The following is a 6,462-nucleotide window of genomic DNA, read 5'->3' on the forward strand; positions in this document are numbered from 1 at the left end:
GAAATTTAACTATGCCCATTTGTCTAGCAACACAGAGAGAGAGAGAAAAAAAATATATATATATATAGTCGAGGTATTGTAAGGATGGATACATGAATACAGTAAGGTTGTTGACACCAAGAAGTGCTCAATAAATAAAGGCATTGAAAGCAATACTGAAATCATTATCAAATCCACCATAATGACAGACTCAGGCATTCATGGGAGTCCCATGTCTTGGTGAGTTTTCTGGGGCTGTAACAGAATGCTTGGGATGGGCAACATAAACAATGTACGCTTAGTTAGCTCATAATTCTGAAGTCAAGTGCATTGCAAAAGGGAGGAAATGAGCTAAAATAGCATGGTCCTTGTTGCTGTACCTTTACACGATGGGAAGGTGATACGCATAAGACAGATAAAGAACTGAACTGAACTCAACATTTTATCAGAAATCTGATTTCCAGATCACTAACTCAATCTTATGCTAACCACAGTAATCCATTTCTTTCCTCATGGCTTAATGAATTTTTTAAGACTATAATATAATCACGTCATTTAATCCCTTACATTTTGCTATTGTCTTGACGGCAATTACATTTCAACTTGGAATATATCTGTTAAGAATTGGAGAGTATATCTGATCGATCCTTCACACTCCAGATAGCAGGACCAAGGCGAAGTATTCCAGGGATGTGCAAGGCTGATTCCACAGCAGCGTTCCAACTCTACAATCTCTGCTTCAGACAACTTATTTATTTCTTGTTCTGTTCTGTTACTTTCTTCATGTCTTCATTTTGTTTCATTTTGCCATCAAACCCCAGGTCTTGCACATCCTAAGGAAGCCCTCGAGTTACATCTCCAGCCCCATTTCTGTATCTTACTGTTTCCTTCCATTTCATCTTGATACACCTTGTTGCTCTTTGAAATTTTAAGATTCATAATGCTTTTATTCATTTCTTTACTTTTAAAACTGTAGATAGTTGAGGCTACAAAATTTCCTCCTCAACATCTACTGAAAGGTCTGGCATGATATGTGATCCTTGCTTTCTAGCCTGAAATGGAATAGTATAGTCCATTCCATCCCTAGATGGACTGTTGATAATGTTTTGAACATATTTCTTGTAATAAATTTCCAAATGCATTTGGAAATATTAGTTAAGTTGAATCATGAGTCAAAACTGTCATATGAACCCTCACACACCAAAAGTAAGTTGAAAAACAATGGAACATGAAGCATTCGGATGCATAGCTTGATGGTTTCATGCAGAAATGTCCACACAGCAGGGTTATGGCTCAGTTTATGCAGGTCCCTCTCCTGAAACTCAGGTTGTCATTTACCAACACAGACTCCAGACTCAGCACCTCCTTGTATAGTTTCACCATTTGAATGCTGAACTCCACACCAATCCTCAGAGACCCTTCAGCTCACTGAGATGCATTGGTATCCATGACTGGCTGTGAGAGCCTGAGAGGCACCATATATGCTATGTACCATCATGACTCCTAAGAAATGTGTTCATTTTATGGTGTTATGACTGTTTGCTCTATGATTTAAATGTTTTCTCTTTATAGTTACTTTTAAAAATATTCTAGATTGGGGAGAGGAGATTTCACAACTACACATAATCTCCAGTATTTATTTTGGGTCTCCCTATGAGATAACTAATTCCCTTCTCTAAGCTTCAGCCATGGGCCACACCAGCCCTCATGGACACTGATTGAATCTATTAAATTAAAGGCCAGCATTGTAGGCTCGGTGCCACACAGGAATCAGCCCCATTCAATCAGCGAAGCTTATACTGGCAAGTCTTCTAAATTTCCAAACACGAGAATGGAACCACGAAATTACTCATCATCTCTTTACATTGAGAATGGCCCTCTCTGGCAGCATCATTTCCTCAGTCTGCAGCCTGCGTGACTCTCTTCACCTCAAGATATCACTCAACTCATCCATATACCCGGGACAGTGTCAATCAACCAAATGGGGTCAAAGAAGAAAATATATAGGAACACTCTCGCAATCTACAGAATATGGAACATCAGGCTTCCCATTCTTGAGTCTGTTGTCGTGATGGCTAAACTCAGATGACACTCCTAAGAGCTCCTTAATGGATTCTAAGTTACTGAAATTGCATAATTTAATAGAAAATGGAGTGTTTAGTGTGCCTGGGGTAAAGAGTAAAAATGTTCTCTCTCTCCCTCTCTCACACACACATTGTGTCTTTCTCTCCATACATATACTTATGTACATATATATATATGTATATATATATATATATGTGTGTGTGTGTACTTGAATATATTGTATAATACCTGTGCTTATAACATAATTAAGTGCTTATAAATATATAATTTATTAAAGTCCTCTGGCTATACATATGCAGATATGAGCCTATAATTACAATGAAATTAAATATGTATTTACATATAATTACTTATATAAAGATACTATGTAAACATATACATTGTTTATCCCTATTTTAAAAGAATTTCCTAGGGCCCATTAACTAAATATATTACTCTCTTATTTATATGCTTTATAATTTCCTTAAAGTTTGCTTCTCTGTCAGTGTGATAAAAAACTGACCAAAAGCAGCTTGGAAAAGAAAGGACTTAATTCATTTCCCACTTCCAGGTAGCGCTCCATCACCAAGGGAAGCCAAGGCTGGAACTGAATCACAAACCATGAAGGATCACTGCTTGCTGACCTGCTTTTGGCTTGCTCAGCCTGCTTCCTTACACAACCTGAGACATGAGTGACACTGCTCACAGTGGTCTAGGTCCTCCTATACCACTCATGAATAAAGAGAATATGTCACAGACAGACCCACATGCCAAACAGATAGGAGCACTTTCTCACATGTGGTTCCTTCTTCCCAGTGACTCTGGTCTGGGTCAAGTTGACAAAAGACTAAGCAGGACACCAACCACGTGATTAGATGGGTGTGAAAGCCCAACCCTGTGTGTGCTACTTCATACTATTATTCACACTACTATTGCCTGTGAGCTTCTTCTAGACTGGGATAACGACAGGTAAGATGTGTACACCCTGAAGACCATACACAGGGCACTGAGCTTTATGTCTTTGACATTCCAAATCTTGTACCTTTGTGAGTGACAGGTCAGAGACTCTTGTATAGCACCCGTTCCCCATCAGACAAATCTGCTACTCCGAGCTGCTGACTCACAAACACACTCAGCTACCAAGTGTGCTTGTCCTGTCCTCTAGAATATGCTTATAAATATTTCACACGTTTGCCAACATGAAAATCAAATCTCATACAGTTAGTAACGTTTGTTGTGGCTGTGGTTATGATCATTTAATGTAAAGTACAAAAGTTAGGAGAATGCATTCATTTATGTTTCAATTACCTTTCACAAAGTATTTTAGATACACATGCATACAGACAGGCACACACACAGACAGACACACACATATAATACTCACATACATTCACTAGTTTTTTTTTGTTACATCAAGAATATTAAGTGAGGTTCCTGGAGGTGTTACAGGTATCAGATGTGCATCAGTAGGGGACAGAGAGGGGAAAGCCTATGTCATGCTCAGTGTTTTGACCTGTGAATATCTGAATGATTAGTAGTCTAAAATTCCCTGAGAAAAAAGTGAGCCAGTCTGGGACCATATAGGCCCAGATGGGCTTCCAGGACAAGGAGTAAACTGGGGACTAGAAAACCCTGCCTGGGACCTTGGGCCTGGGTGGAAATGAGCCTTAGACAAGGGACCATTTACTGAGGACTGGGCAAGTACCAGGCCTGGAGTCATGTGAGCAGGAGAGCTGGCTCTGCCCCTCACCAGCTTCAGTACTCAAGAGATCAGGCCCGATACCCCACCTGGGAAGTACAGTAGAGTTGTCCTCAGGGACATGAGTGTAGAGGAGTTGGCCCTTACCAGAGCAGTGACATAGGTGAGGGAGTGTGTCCCCCACCCCTTGCCACCTACAGTAGACAAGAGAGTTGGCCACAAGGTCTTCAGAGCACAGGGAGCTGGCCCTCCCCCTCAGCTACTGTAACACTCGGGACAGAGGGTCCTGAACCTCACTGGGCAGTGTAGTGGAGCTGGCCCTGAATGTAAGGCTTGCGGGTGAGGAGTGGATAGGGTGTTAGCATGGAAGGGCTGGTCGTGTAACTTGTCTGCCATGTAGTGGTATGGGCAAGGTAGAGATGCCCTCCCTCCCCTCACCACTTGCCACCTATGACAGGTAGGAGAGCTGGCCCAGGGGGAGAGCTGACCCTGTTCCTCATATGCTGCAGCACTCAGGAGAGCAGGTCCTGACCTCACCTAGGCAACACACCAGAGTTGCCCTGGACGTGGCTGATAAGAGGGACATCTGGGAGTCAGACCAACTTGGATGTCTCTCAAGCCCACATTAAGGGCTTTGAATTGGCCCACCCCAACATTGACCATATGGATGAACTGCTGGAGTACAGGAAGGGGCCAGTCCTATAGATCCAAAACTGTGGGGTCTCCAGGACACAGGGCAGCAACAATATGTCTGTGATGAGTCCATGTGAGGGTTCTAGTATTGATAGAGTAGCAGAAGCCAGAGACCTCTAACGAAACCAACAAGTCATTGCAGTGAACGTTTGCAAGCAAAATATAAACAGAGGGTTATAACTGTGGAACACACTGAGATATACTACAACTTCCACAATATTTTTTTTCTCAGTTGAGAGTAAAGTAGTAAGGTGGGAGGGTGAGTACAAGGGGACATGGAGAGAATTGGGATGCATGATGTGAAATTCACAGAGAACCAGTAGAAAATGTTTTAAATTTGCTGATTTCGTTGTCAAAAAAAAAGAAAAGGAAGGAAGGAATGGAAGGAAGGAAGGAAGGAAGGAAGGAAGGAAGGAAGGAAAGTGAGAGAACTAAGTCAGTCCACTTCCTTTACATGGGCCAAAAGACAGTTTTTGTTTGATGTCCTATTACAGTGAGCAAATTATACAAATTATACTGTGAGCAAAATATACAGTGAGTAAATTACAAAACTTATTTAAATAAATTAAAATTTGACAGTTAAAAATATTAAGTGATAGTACAAAAAGTAGAACAAATAACTCCAGAGACCTAATGAGCTTCTATGACTAGAGTTGGCTAATCGGTGTTGGATACTGGTGCTGTCCCAGCATGTACACCAGAAGGTGTATTAGCTCCAAGAACCAAACAACTTAAGCATATATAGTTCTAAAAACATCAGAAAAAATTAAGGATTTTGATTCATTTTTATGCAGTCATTGTACTTTTAAAAAACTCTACCAGGAAATATTTCTAAATCCAAGGAAACATTTATCTTCAGGTATTCATTGCATTATAACTTCTTTGTGAAAATTAATACTTAAAACTATGTGCCCAGTAATTGCTAAAGTTTATATTGTCCCCATCTGTTGCAATATTTTGTAGTCGCTAAAGTTATTTATAAAGAGATAGTAATAACACATTATGTAAAATCAAATATGGGGAAAAATTAATTAGCAACAAGTGGACCAGTGAACACTGAAAAGGAGTTTGCTGAAGTGTTGTTATTGCTTGTGTTTGTAATTGTATGATTGCGGGTAATATTTCGGCTCTGTTTTTTTTTCTAAATTTCACAAAATACTGTTTTTAATAAGACAATTTCCTTTGCTTTTTTCAGGAAGACATGAAAGCATATTAACTTACGGAGAAAAAGAACAAGGAATTAATTCTGCTCTCTCCTTTTTGACCCTCAGAAGGTGTCTGTTAGAGAGACCGAGTTGGGGTTGGGGATTTAGCTCAGCGGTAGAGCGCTTGCCTGAGAAAGAAGGCCCTGGGTTCGGGTCCCCCCAGCTCTGAAAAAAAAAAAAAAAAAAGAAAAGAAAAAAAGATTAAAAAAAAAGAGAGAGAGAGAGACCAAGTTGTGTGGCATGCATTGTTGATGAATTGCTAGAGAATGAGGTAGACTGTCCTCATATCTAGCTTACTACATTTCCAGCATCTACACAATTGATAGATTTTATTGGTTTTTGTTTCCCCAAAACCCAAAATAGAGTGACACTGGCCACACTCACTCCACTCTTTCAAGGGGGTTTTGCGTTTCAGTACCTCCTCTATGTCCATGATACAAGACAAGAAAAAAATTCACATTGCATCCCATCCCTCTACCCTGCTTATACTGGAACTCGAATGCTTTGTCTCTCAAAGGCCCAAGGTTCCCACGATCGAAATCAACTGGCATAAAAGTGCACATCTATTGGGGCAGGATCCAGACCAAGTCAAGAAAACACAAAGGCTGGAGCAATTTGTCCTTTCAGATTTGAGTCCACTGTAGTCCCGCAGGATAACCTGAAGCTCCTTCCCTACAAAGCTGATATTCAGCACACGCTCTCCTCTCATCCTCAAGCTGAAGGCGTACTTTGTACAGCTCACATTTCTGCAAATTGGTGTCTATTTGTAGCTATTTGGTTTATTACAACTGGTCCAGGGACGATTTAGAGCAGACTCTGGCA

The 6,462-nt window shown here is 40.6% G+C and overlaps 1 pseudogene; it reads left to right on the forward strand.

The window, feature by feature from the left end:
* The first annotated feature begins 3,470 nt into the window (after positions 1-3,470).
* Positions 3,471-3,590, forward strand: LOC116915142 (annotated as a pseudogene).
* The last annotated feature ends 2,872 nt before the right edge of the window (positions 3,591-6,462 follow it).

The sequence above is a fragment of the Rattus rattus genome, chromosome 13, assembly GCF_011064425.1.
Source record: "Rattus rattus isolate New Zealand chromosome 13, Rrattus_CSIRO_v1, whole genome shotgun sequence".
NCBI lineage: Eukaryota > Metazoa > Chordata > Mammalia > Rodentia > Muridae > Rattus > Rattus rattus.